Source organism: Myotis daubentonii, chromosome 9, assembly GCF_963259705.1.
Source record: "Myotis daubentonii chromosome 9, mMyoDau2.1, whole genome shotgun sequence".
Taxonomy (NCBI): Eukaryota; Metazoa; Chordata; class Mammalia; order Chiroptera; family Vespertilionidae; genus Myotis; species Myotis daubentonii.
The window spans coordinates 36,201,352-36,214,671 of record NC_081848.1 but is presented as its reverse complement, the minus strand read 5'-3'; positions in this window follow the sequence as shown (position 1 = coordinate 36,214,671).

Below are 13,320 nucleotides of genomic sequence, written 5' to 3'. Positions count from 1 at the left end.
TTAACTCATAAATCTAGAAAACTTGAAAGGCATGTTATTCACCACAGAAGGCAACTTCTTATTCTATTTATAATCAGACTGAAATGCTAAAAACTACCATTAATTACAGGGAAACCCACTATCATTTTTCTTTATCTCTAGAATGGACTTTGAATTTTAAAATAATCCATTACCATTATAAAGGCAGCATCTGAACAAACAAAGAGCAGAAGAAAGTTGTGGCCACATCTGCTGCTGTAGTCACAGCACTCCTCCTGGTGGCATTGCTACAGCTCCCTGCTGCCACCCCCAGCTGGCACTGGCTGAGCCCTTTGTGCCAGAAACTGTGCTATGGGTTTTGCATGTGTCATGACTTACCTTCACAAAAATCTCTGTTAGTATTCCCAATTTTATAAAGTTTTTCCTCTATAGAAGGTAAAGGTTCAAAGTTAAACAACTCTTCCAAGGTTGCCACTCCTCAATAGTAGAGCTAAGATTTGAACTCAGATCTGAAACACCAAAACTTGGTGTCTTCTCACATTACCAAGTTTCCATTTATTGTATACCTGACCCAACCTGTCAGATAGAAAGGGGAATCTCCAACATAAAGTCTGAAGGTCAACTTGCAATTGCCATTAAATGCCATAATCCCTTCGCAGAAGGCTTGACAAATAACCAAATAGTCACTCAGCATTAAACCCTGTACTTCCTGAAATCAGAGATCCATCTTCTCTTATATTCCTATCACCTGTCATATACTCTGCATGCAGAATCAGTGTTTATTGAATGACTATCACACCTGGAAAGCACATAAATTTGGTCAATGGAAGAATAGTAATTCAACAGGTGACTTTCAAGTTTATGGTTTTGAGGATTAACCATGGATAAAGATTGCATCTGGAAGAAATCCTCTGTCTTTTGGACCTGAGACTGGAACTGTGGGAACAGCAACTGTATTGTGTAAATAATAGCTATGTTAGTAGTTAATATTTATTGAGAACTAGTTGCATGTCAACCATTATACTAAGAACTTTGAATCCTCATAACAAGTACATGAGAGAGATATTATTATTCCTGGGCACAGAAAATTTACATAAGAAAGATCCCACAGCCAGGAAGATATGGAGCCAGGATTGAAGTGCAGCAGTCTGGCCCCAGAGCCACCTCTACACTACATGCCTCTTGTGAATTCAAGCTAAACTAATAGGATACCATGGGACAGGGAGTTATATCTATTTGTAGGTTGCTTTTTGAATGTTCTCACACTGTGGGAAAATAAGCTAGAGAGCTAAGCTGTTGGTGCCTAACAGGAAGAGTCAGGAGGAAAAAGACATCATCTGAGAAACTAGAGAGGTTGGATACGACACATCAGGCTGCTAGAACAATGACTCATGCTCTCACCTTTTATATTCACTTGAACTATGGTTGGTGGCAGTGTGGTGTCCATAATGTCATCTTTCAAGTTAAAAAGAGCTGCGTTCAAGCCAAGCTCTGATGCTATTTAGTTGTTTGACCTGGCCTGGTCCAAAATTTTAAAATCTCTTGCATGTAAAAGGTATATAGTTCTAATACCCCCCCACATCAAAGGACACTGAAATTAAAATTAAACAAGATAACACATGTAAAATATTAGTGTAATTCCTGGAATACACTCAAATGTGCATAAAAATAGTATATATCATTTTAGTCCTTTTTCAGATGAAAACCCAGAGGGTCTAAGATATCATCTTTCTCAGTAAAGTTTGCAGAATGAAGGAACAAGTGAATTTATGAATAAGTGATGGAGAGACAGCCACAGGTGTTGAAGAAATCTCTCATCAGTTTTATCTCCAAATGGTAGCAGCATAGAAGGAACTCCTGCTCTTTCAGTAGCTTCAGAAACATGGTCATTTTGACAGGTTACAAAACCCCCCAGGTCCTATGTCCAGTATTAGCACTAATCACTTGTATTCCCTGGACAAGTTTGCCTCCTACTCCACTTTCAGCCATGGCCAAGGAGTGTTGAAAGTGTCAGCAATCTATTTTTCCAACTTGGTGTAGTATAAAAGTAAAGGAAATGAAGGGGAAAATATCAAGGGTTCCACTTTCCATCTCTGCTTTCAGGCTTACAAGAGACAGCTTCTAATAACTACTGCCACTAAGCGTTTGTTTGTAACTACTGCCATTATGTCATTTGTTTGTATGGCTTCATGAGTTGCAAATGCTTTTTGCCTATATACACTGGTGTGTTTCTCACTGTCATCCTGTCAGTTAAGTTGTTGGGGTGTCAGCATCTCTCTTTCATGATGTGGCAACTGAGACTTGAAGAACTTGTATAAATTGACTCAAATCACTAACTCAATGCTGACCCTGCATTTGGGAAACACAGCATGGTGGACTAGGAGACATGGGGGCCTTGATAGAAAATTATTTTAGAAACAAATTATTTGTAAGATAAAATTATTTTTAAATAGTGTTTGAGTCAAGTTGTGTATTTTCACTAGCTTTAACTTATTATGCATTAACAAGAGACATTCTACTCTCTGAAATATGTGCATGTATAAGTGGGCCTGAAAAACAATATGGACTAGAGGTTGGGACTTCAGAATCCAAAGGTCTGGGTCAGGTCAGCTCTCACCTTGTGCATTTGCTGAGCAAACCTAGAACATTTCAGTATCTGTTTCTCGTTCTACTCATCTTCAAAATGGGTGATACTCTGATATATATGTGCAGGGCAACTCTAAAAATAAGAAATTACACTCATCTAGACCTAACCAGTTTGGCTCAGTGGATAGAGCAGAGCGTCAGCCTGCGGACTCAAGGGTCCCAGGTTCGATTCCGGTCAAGGGCATGTACCTAGGTTGCGGGAACATCCCCGGTAGCGGGTATGCAGGAGGCAGCTGATCAATGTTTCTCTTTCATCGATATTTCTAACTCTCTATCCCTCTCCCTTCCTCTCTGTAAAAAATCAATAAAAATACATTAAAAAAAAAGAAATTACACTCATCTAAATATTTTATGTCAAATGTTGAAATCTAGCATGTCTATGCATATTACAAAAGGAATAAATGCATGAATAAGCACATTAATACTTTGAGATCATCTTAAAAATAATCTTACCAATGCAGGCTTATAGGTGTTTTCATTTCAGAAGTAATTAATTCATTACCTACATTAATTCTAATTATGCTTTGTAGAGGTTTGCAAGAATAAAGAATCACTGTTTTTACAGATAATGGAATTTTAAAATTCATAGAAAAATAACACAATGAATTAAAAATAAAACTATGCTCACAAATACTTTCACCTGATTGCATCAAGATTGTGTGCTTATTTAATATCTCTTAGTAGAAAATGGCATGGTTGAAATCACAAAACCTTACATTTTATACTTATATTACAAAAAAATTATCTTTTGCCTCATTTGTTTCTTTTAGAAGTACCTCGAGTTCCCATTATCTTCATAATGCATTTGGAAATGTGAAACCTTTCTTCATACGCTACCTGATCTTTAAGATTTCATAAAATTGCATTTCTCACTTATGCCCACATCAAATGCTTGATTGAATCGATGATTTTTTGTAACCTTTAAGTTCAAAAACAGCTAGTAAAAGGATAAATGTACTTTTCCCAAGCTGTGATTTTTGGTTCCCAAACTGAATTTGTTGATGCTCAGTAACAACAAGGGCTTAATGCCTTCCATAAAGTGTATGCTGTAGGTTGGTATGTGTCAGGATGGAAAAAGTACCTAGAACATGAGACACCATTCCCCAAATCTTGCCCATAGAACAGACACTGCTGATTAATTGTATATCTCCCTCTGAGTATACTTTTAAACTTTTCAGCACACTATTTGGATCATAAATTGGTCACAGCTATGAGATGAAATGTATCTATCCCCATTGGCTTAGGGATGTAATAATTCATACTAGCTGATAAAGAAAGAATTCTAACGTTGACAATGCATTTATTCTGGAACAAATGGACATATAGACTGATAATAGTAGGAAGAAGAGCCAACGTTACTGATACAGCAGTCTATCAACATTTAATCAGAGAGCTTAATTTGTGAAAGGGCCTGGTGGTAGCTTTAGAATGCATGCTTAGACCTCCTGTCTCCCAGGCAGCCCTTCCTCTTTGATATGTCCATACTACTGCACACACCTAGAGGGAATGTACTACTTTAGTATATACTATGGAAAATATATTTCTATGATTCTGGGGATGGTACTACTGAAAATTTGGACAGCTACAATGGGGATTGAGTGTTAATTAGTGCATTCTGTATAATACAAATACAACATTTTCTCTTAACCTTGCTGCATCAACTACTAAAATAAAATTAAAAAAAGACAATACCCACATAAAGAGAATGTGCTCTTTGTTATATATCATTTCAAGGTAACTATGGATTCCCCAATTACCTGGACATAATATTCTCATATCAAAGGGCTATGACAAATTTTATATTTATCTAAGTGTTAGGAGATACTTTATTATAGAGGAGAAAGATACAACCCAAACCTAGCTGAGAAAGGAGAGGAAAAATATTCAATAAGAATTTAGGCAAACTTAAAAAAAGAGATGACACATTTTCCACTAAATTAACTGGGCATTTTCCTAGTAGTAGGAGTAGTAGTAGTAGCAGTAGTAGTAATTTCTGGGGTCATTTTACTACTACCTCAACACCTAGACTACCCCAGGATCTGCAACAATTCTATAGAATAGGTCATGTTTGCAAAGCATTAGTTAAATTATGTTCATTTTTAAAATTAAATCTTCTTTTATCAATCCTATATAAAAAAAAGCATAGTATGCAAATTGTCCCCTCAACCAGGAGTTCATCTTGGAGTTTGACCAGGGGTCAGGGGTGGCCAGGAGAAGGGAGGGAGGCTCCCGCCGGTGGCAGCAGCAGCAGCAGCAGGTGGCCAGGGGAAGGGAAGGAGTACCTGGCCAGCATTTGGCAGTCGCTAGGGACTCTACCAGTGCATGAATATTGTGCACTGGCCCTCTAGTATCTTAATAAAAGACTCAGTTCATACCTGGTTCTACCCTGTCTGAATAAACTATTCAATCCTCCAGTTTCCCCAAGATTGACATTAAAACAGTTCTGTGACTAAATTTGTACTGTGATGTTATGACCTAATTTTGATAACTGTTTACCTTCTCCCAAGTTCTATGTATGTACCGCATGGGTTTTTACTGAAGACCTACTATATTCCCAGAATAATTATTAGCCATTTGACACTAGATAAATGAAAATAGTCATGATGCTTGTGATCTAGTAGAGAGAAGTGTGTTTACAGTCCAGGATAATATAAAGTGTCTCTCAGGGAACATAGAGAAGAAAGAGCTAAAGCTGGCTCAAGGAGTGAGGAATGACTTCTCAGGCAAGAGAAACTTGGGTTATGCCTCAAAAAGAGGCTCCCTAGCTTGATGTGTCTCAAAGGAAGGATAAGCAGCATGTATAAAAGCAGTGGAAAGCAAAGGTGAGCCTGGAGTACAGGCTGTTTATGAATAAAGGGATGTGATGATGGCATGGCTGTAACAAAAGATCTCTCTAGGGCAGTGATTGGCAAACCGCGGCTTGCGAGCCACATGCGGCTCTTTGGCCCCTTGAATGTGACTCTTCCACAAAATACCACGTGCGGGCACACACATACAGTGCGAAGTTGACTTAAAACTTTAAGTAAAGTTTATTAAGTTAATTTTAGGGAACGTTGTGGAGTGAAAGAAGATGTAGTGTCGAGGATTGAGAAAGGTATGTTGAGATGGTTTGGACATATAGAGAGGATGAACGAAAGGAGATAGAAGAAACAAGTATACAAGACGAGTATGGATGGGAGGGTTGGAAGGGGTCAACCTCAGCAAACCTACCTCAATCAGATTGAGGACATTTTTAGCAAAGGACAGCTTAGGAGTACCCTAATTAAGTTAATAACAATATACCTACCTATATAGTTTAAGTTTAAAAAATTTTGGCTCTCAAAAGAAATTTCAATCATTGTACTGTTGATATTTGGCTCTGTTGACTAATGAGTTTGCCGACCACTGCTCTAGGGAGAAGATTCAGGGCCAGATTATGAAGGGTCTTTAATGCCATGCCAGAGTTTGGTGTTAAAACTGCAGGTTGGTGATTCCAAGTAAGTGGTACATCAGAATTAATGTACAGAGGAAATGTATTCAATGCGGACTCCTGGTGTCACCACAGACAGTATCCCTGGGATGTCTTCAGCAGCTATATTTTTAAAGAAGTTCTCTAAGATTACTGACCCGTGGTTTGGTTGTAGACTCGCTGGGTAGGTGATGTTTTATCTATAACCTAGTTATTGGAAAATTCTCACTAAATTCTGCCTATGAATGCCAGTCCCAAAAATATCAGGTTGTTGACTGTTGAAATTATTCTGCAAAGCCACATAGGTATTTAGGGAACAAGTGGAAAGTATAATCCAATACTCTTAAAGTTCTATCTGTATTTTCACCTTTCCTTTTCCCCATTGCCTTTTATAGATGGTATGAGCAAAACATGGCCTCCAATGAGGAGAATTATTACATTATTTTAATATAGGAAAATCATTATCCAGAAATAAGATGGATCAATAATAGGCCCCCTAGAATTCCTTCTTTTATAATATATTTTTCTTTACAATATCACTAGAGGCCCAGTGCATGACATTCGTGCACTGGGGGGGTGTGGAGGTTCCTCAGCCCAACCTGTACCCTCTCCAAACTGGGAGCCCTCAGGGGAGCCCTCTCCAATTTGGGAGTTTCTGTCTGTCTTTGCAATCATATGAGCGAATTGTCTGAGACCCCAAAACAGTTTGGTTTGTTGCTCACAGAATAATAAAGACTTTTTTTTTTCTTTGCTTCATTGGTGGAGATTTTCTGGAAGTTTTAGAATATCTTCCCTTTAATTTTTCCTAGACACTTGATTTTACTTATGTCTCTCCCCTTTGCTTTCCTTCCATCCCCCACCACAACAGTAACTTGCTACAGGCTCTCTTTGCTCTAGTGTTTAGGACAGCGGTTCTCAACCTGTGGGTTGCGACCCCTTTGGGGGTCAAACGACCCTTTCACAGGGGTCGCCTAAGACCATCAGAAAACACATATATAATTACATATTGTTTTTGTGATTAATCACTATGCTTTAATATGTTCAATTTGTAACAATGAAAATACATCCTGCATATCAGATATTTACATTATAATTCATAAAAGTAGCAAAATTACAGTTATGAAGTAGCAATGAAAATAATTTTATGGTTGGGGGTCACCACAATCTGAGGAACTGTATTAAAGGTTTGCGGCATTAGGAAGGTTGAGAACCACTGGTCTAGGAGATCCATCTGCCACCAGAACAACGATTCCCAGAATTCCTGGTGCTGCCCACGTTCTTGGCTTTCCCTTCCTGCTCTGTCTCAGCCCCATGGCCTCCCACTCTGCCAAGTCCTCCAAGCCGCCAGCTGTCCTTCTCTGCTCTCTGTCTGGCGGCTTAGCGAGCCAAGTTCCCCAAGCCACTCCACTCTCTGCCGGCTCTCCTGCTCTGCTCTCTGCCCAGCACCTGTGTATGTAAATTAACCTGCCATCTTTGTTGGGTCAATTTGCATACTCACTCCTGATTGGCTGGTGAGCATAAGAGAGGGAATGTCAATTTACATGTTTCTCTTTTATTATATAGGATTTTTTTTGTCTTAGCATTTTTTTTATTTTCAACATTTTATTGATTTTTTACAGAGAGGAAGGGAGAGGGATAGAGAGTTAGAAACATCGATGAGGGAGAAACATCGATTTACTGTCTCCTGCACACCCCCTACTGGGGATGTGTCCACAACCAAGGTACATGCCCTTGACCAGAATCTAACCTGGGACCTTTCAGTCTGCAGGCCAATGCTCTATCCACTAAGCTGAACTGGTTAGGGCTGTCTTAGTATTTGTTAACTGAGAGTTGAAAGTCTCTTGAGCACACAAATATTTTATTTATAATCCTAATATGCCACTGTCCAACACAAAGCCAAACTCATAGTATATGCTGAGGAAATGTTTATTGATGAATAAACTAGTTCCAATAATTATAATTATTTATGGTGCTGTTTAATAATATTCTATTATTAACCTGCCTATCCCATCCCCATTCAGACGGTTAGAGCTTCTAGGAAAGAAACTGTGTCACATGCTTGTCCAGAGTCAAATCAAGGCATAGGTCCTTCCTTGTTCCATTACTCCCTTCTCAGCCTAGAATGACTGTGCAGAAACAGTATTTTAAACCCTGGCAAAGTTTTTTCCTCACATTAAGAAGTTGAGGTTTTCATAAGTGAGGCTTGTCCGATGAGATTCCTAAAAAGATTTAGGTAGGGCGCCAAGTGAATATATGGATGTCTTAACAGAAATGTGTGGGGCAAGAGGAGGCAAGAAGTGATGCAGAAGTCATTCTGAACACAGAGCTGTGTGGGGTTGAAGCTGGCACACTTAGCTCCAGCACCTTCAGGAGCTGGATATTTCCAACAGATTGACAGCCTCAGCCATCTGTGAACAATGTGGTCATGCCTAACTTCTCTGACCTTTTTAAGTGACAGGTACTTTTTTGACCATATCTGTCAAACTTTGGCAGCATCTTGACTCAGGGTAAGCTTCTCAGAGCATCCAAATATGTCCACTTAAAAACAGCCTCTGCCGAAACCGGTTTGGCTCAGTGGATAGAGGGTCGGCCTGCGGACTGAAGGGTCCCAGGTTCGATTCCGGTCAAGGGCATGTGCCTGGGTTGCGGGTACATCCCCGGTGGGGAGTGTGCAGGAGGCAGCTGATCGATGTTTCTCTCTCATCGATGTTTCTAACTCTCTATCTCTCTCCCTTCCTCTCTGTAAAAAATCAATAAAATATATTAAAAAAAAAAAGAGCCTCATTGCCCAGGTGGTGTTGCTCAATGGTTGAGTGTCAAACTATGATCTAGGAGGTCACAGTTTGATTCCTGATCAGGGCACATGCCCAGGTTGTTGGCTTGGTCCCCAGTAGGTGGTATGCAGGAGGTAGCTAATCAATAATTCTCTCTCATCATTGATCTTTCTATTTCTCTCTCCTTCTCCCTTCCTCTCTGAAATCAATAAAAATATATTAAAAAAAAAAACAGCCTCATCTATTCAAACACAGAAACCTAATTTCATGGCATTTTTAAAAATAATTTTATAGACACTGTTAAAGTGGTATTAGCGTAGTTGGATAGAGTTGTGAAGGAGCCAATAAAAAATAGCTAAAAGATCTAGTTAAAAGAACACATACATATGGGAATTTTTCTGTCTAAAATACAGAATTATATTTATGTGTATGTCCTATATTTTAAATTTATAATATCAAACATTGTGTACTTGATAAAGGCTATTTACTTGTTACTTACTCATTCATTCATTCATTCATCTTTAAAATATTTATTGAGTACATTCTGGATACCACACAAATAAGAGAGTAAGACATGTCTCTAGAATTTGGTTTCTGAAGACATGTCTCTGTACTAAGGACCAACTCTCATAGTATGAGATAGCACAGGAGGATAATGTGCTAATGACCCAGGGTGTGTCAGTAGTCAGGTTAGGGTTGGAGTCAGTACTCAGAGAATGCTGCAAAGAGAATATGTGCTCTCTGCTAAAACATGAAGAACAGTTGGACAAATATTTCAGACAAAGAAATAGCTATCTACAAAAGTATAGAATTCACAGTCTTCTTGGAATTGAAAATAGTATACTATGGCCAGAGCAAAGAGTGGTAGAGTATATTTGTGGGAGGGAGGATGGGGAGGTGACAGGCAAGGGGGGATGGAAAAGAGGGAGGTGGGACTAGGCCGAGATCACCAGGGGACCTGTACACTATATTAGAGAGCAGGGGCTTTATCCAGAGAGCACTTGGAAGGAAGCTCCTGAAGGATTTTAGCCAATTGAATGATGTGATCATAGTTGAGCTTTAGAGAGATGGTCCTGAGAGCATTGTGGAAGACAGATGACAAACAAAATTGTAGAGACATGTTCCAGAGGTCCATGAGAGAGACAGAGGCTTGAATGAGGATGGGGGCAGAGGAGATGGACAGAACCAGCATGTGTGACATATTCAGGCTGTTGAAATATATTGGTGCTGGAAGATAAATGAGAAAAAAATGATGATTCTTGAAATAATGGCTTAATCTTCCTTAATCTGAAAACCGGTTGGGTCAGCACAGAAAATGTTCCACTGATCCCGAGGAAAGGGTTCACATTCTAGTGGGCAGGAATCTGAAATGTGTGTCCAAAGCACACTTGAAGTATGCCGACTTAGATATTTTAGGTAAAGGGCAGGGACAGATATCAATTTTACAGTTAATTATTTTATTGACTTTAAAGTGTCCCAAGAAGCAAATTTACTTCAGTAATTATTCAGGAATTAATGATACTAGTTATTTGATCTAAGTGAATAAAAACTATCTTTGCAAAACATCATTTTCCTGGATAACAGGTGAGAGAGATATCTCTCCTTTAGAAGATAAGTCTTAAAAGCATCTATATATCTTGGGATATATTTCCTCTTATAGGAGTTCTACATGCTTAAGATACCAAGGAGGGATAAAATCTTTTCAGCCTTCATAATTTTTCTGTTTATTTTGTTTTTCACCTTTATTTTTCAGCATAGATGTGTTCAATGTAAGCATTAAATTTACCCTAATTAAAATGGAGGGCTAGCTCTGACTGGTGGTTCAATGGTTAGAGTGTAAGCCTTTGCACCAAATGGTCATGGGTTCAATTCCTGGTTAAGGGCAAGCACCCGGATTGCAGATTCAATCCCTGGCCCTGGTCTATGTGTGTGTGGGAGGCAACCAGCATCTCTTACGCATCCCTCCCTCCCTCCCACTCTCTTTAAAAAGCAATGGGATTCATCTTGTTTGGGACTCTCTGTGCTTGTGTGACCTTTTTCTTATAATAAACAACATAAACTGGTGAACAAAAACAGATCCAGAAACAGAGAAGCATCAATCAGATGGCCAAACCTCAGAGGGAAAGTAAGGGAGGGTGGGAGTAAGCTGGAGAGATCAACCAAAGGACTTGTATGCATGCATATAAGTCTAACCAATGGCCACAGATACCGGGGGGTGGGGGGGTGGGTGAGGGCATGAGTGGGGGGTGGGGAACAATGGGAAGGGGAAAGGACACATATGTAATACCTTAATCAATAAAAAAAGACAGAAAAAAAGCAATGAGAAAAGATGGAGGGATAATCTTTTTTTAAAGGATTGAAGTAACATTGCAAAACTATGAATTCAACCCTGACTCCCATCACCTGTGCTTTTGTGCAGGCACTTTCATTGTTAGATGCTTTCTTTTTTGAAACATGAGCACTATGTGCTGTGGTGTACATCAGGGGAGACAAAGTGCCTAAAGATCCTTTCAACTATAATCATAATTTATAGTATTCTTATTATTTATTGTGAATAAAGGTCAGAATCAGTACATTTGAAAGGCAAAGAAAATGAACCAGATTTTGTATGTGAACACAGAGGAACTTGGGTAAGGTGCACAATATTTCTTTTCTCTTCCAGGTGAAGAAGGCTGCACATTGCCTACCTGGTCTTGAGTATACCAAAGTCATCAATATAGAAAGCGTAGCCATATGACATTTTAGGAAGCATAGGTTTTTGTACAGAGTATTTCATTGAAAACACACACACACACACACACACACACACACACACACACACTCACACACACTAATAACCCTCTTAAGAAAAGCTTCTGTTCTAAAGTATATTTGAGGTGTCCTAATGTTCCTGCATATAAATGTTGAATACCTCCAAAATGTCAATCAATCTTGTTTTTCAGTTAATTTTTAGAATAAAATGATAATGAACTTTAATTTAGTCAGTGCCTTGCACAGAGTGAGAGTAATTAGACTTGGAAAAGAATTTTTAGGGTACCCAATTCCATCTTCTGCCCAGAGAAGACTATTTCTCCTGAGAGTTCCCTATTAGTGTGTCCTGACTAGTTAAAAAAAGTATCAAGAGAAGAGATATTTACTATATTCTTGGAGGGTATTCTATTACAGACTTAAAAGCAAAGAACACCTGTATGGATTTGGGGATTTGGTTCCTGATTTTGTCACTTATTATTTTGTGACTTTGAGCTAGACATCTAGGCTATTGAAGCATTGATTTAAAAATGGTATAATACTTAGGTCATAGAATTGTGGTGAGAATCAATAGAGAAAAGACATGTAAACTGAATAAATTCTAGCTTGAATATTACAGTCATCTGATAAAGTTTCTTTTCTTGACAACCCTCCCTACCACCTGCTTTGCAAACAAACACTCTCTTTTCCTCCCAATAGTTTTCCTGAGGTAAGTATACCTTCTTAATTCCAGGGGGAGGATATTGCTGCTCTTCTTTCTTCTAGGTCTCCATGTGTATTAATTTCCTGGGGCAGCCATAGTGAGATGTCAAAATCTGGGTTGCTTAAAACAACAGACATTTATTCTCTCACAGTTCTGTAAGCTAGAAATCTAAAAACAAGCTGGGCCATGCTCCCTCCGAAGGTTCTGGGGAAGATCCTTCCTTGCCTCTTTCTAGATTCTAGTGGTTCCCAGCAATCCTATGCATTCTTTGTCTTATGGTTGGTTCACTCTCATCTCTGCCTCCATCATTATTTGGCCTTTATCTCTCCCTATGTGTGTCTCCTGTATGTCCTATCTTCTTCTTATAAGGACACAAGTCATTAGATCGAAGGCTCATCCTAATCCACATTACATCTTCAAAAATCTGGCTTGCAAGTAAGGCCTCATTGTGAGGTTCCAGGTGGGCATGAATTTTCAGGGGCCTATTCAACCCACTATATCATTTATCATGCAGATCCTTAGCTAACTTCCCAACAGGGTAGCTTCTTTCATTGTAAGGCCCACCTGACGGTGTTAACTTGGTTAATAATCAAACTTTGTGTTTTTTACTAAAATATCTTCTCATTAGTTTCATTAATCAAAGATAGTTCTCACCACTCTGATCCAGTGCTCCTTATGTTTCTCTGAAGGTCCTGCCTGCTGAGAGAGAGAATAAAGGAATGATGAGAGATTTCTACTCTAAGATAGAAAGGAGGGTCTGAGACTGAACAGTCCAAGTGTGCTAAATCCTCTACATGATTCTACAGCCATTGGAATGATAGGAGTTGTCAGTCTTGGTTCCATCCTCATTCTGCAGAGTGACTTAAGCAGCTCATTTAACTTCTCTCACCATCACCACCCCCTTTTTAAATGTAAATTGTGGGGGGGGAGCAGAATAGCAAGTTCTTGCCTATTACTCAGAGCCCTTGAGAGGGCAATAAACATGACAAATGAGAAAGTAATTTTGAAAGGTTGAGTGATAT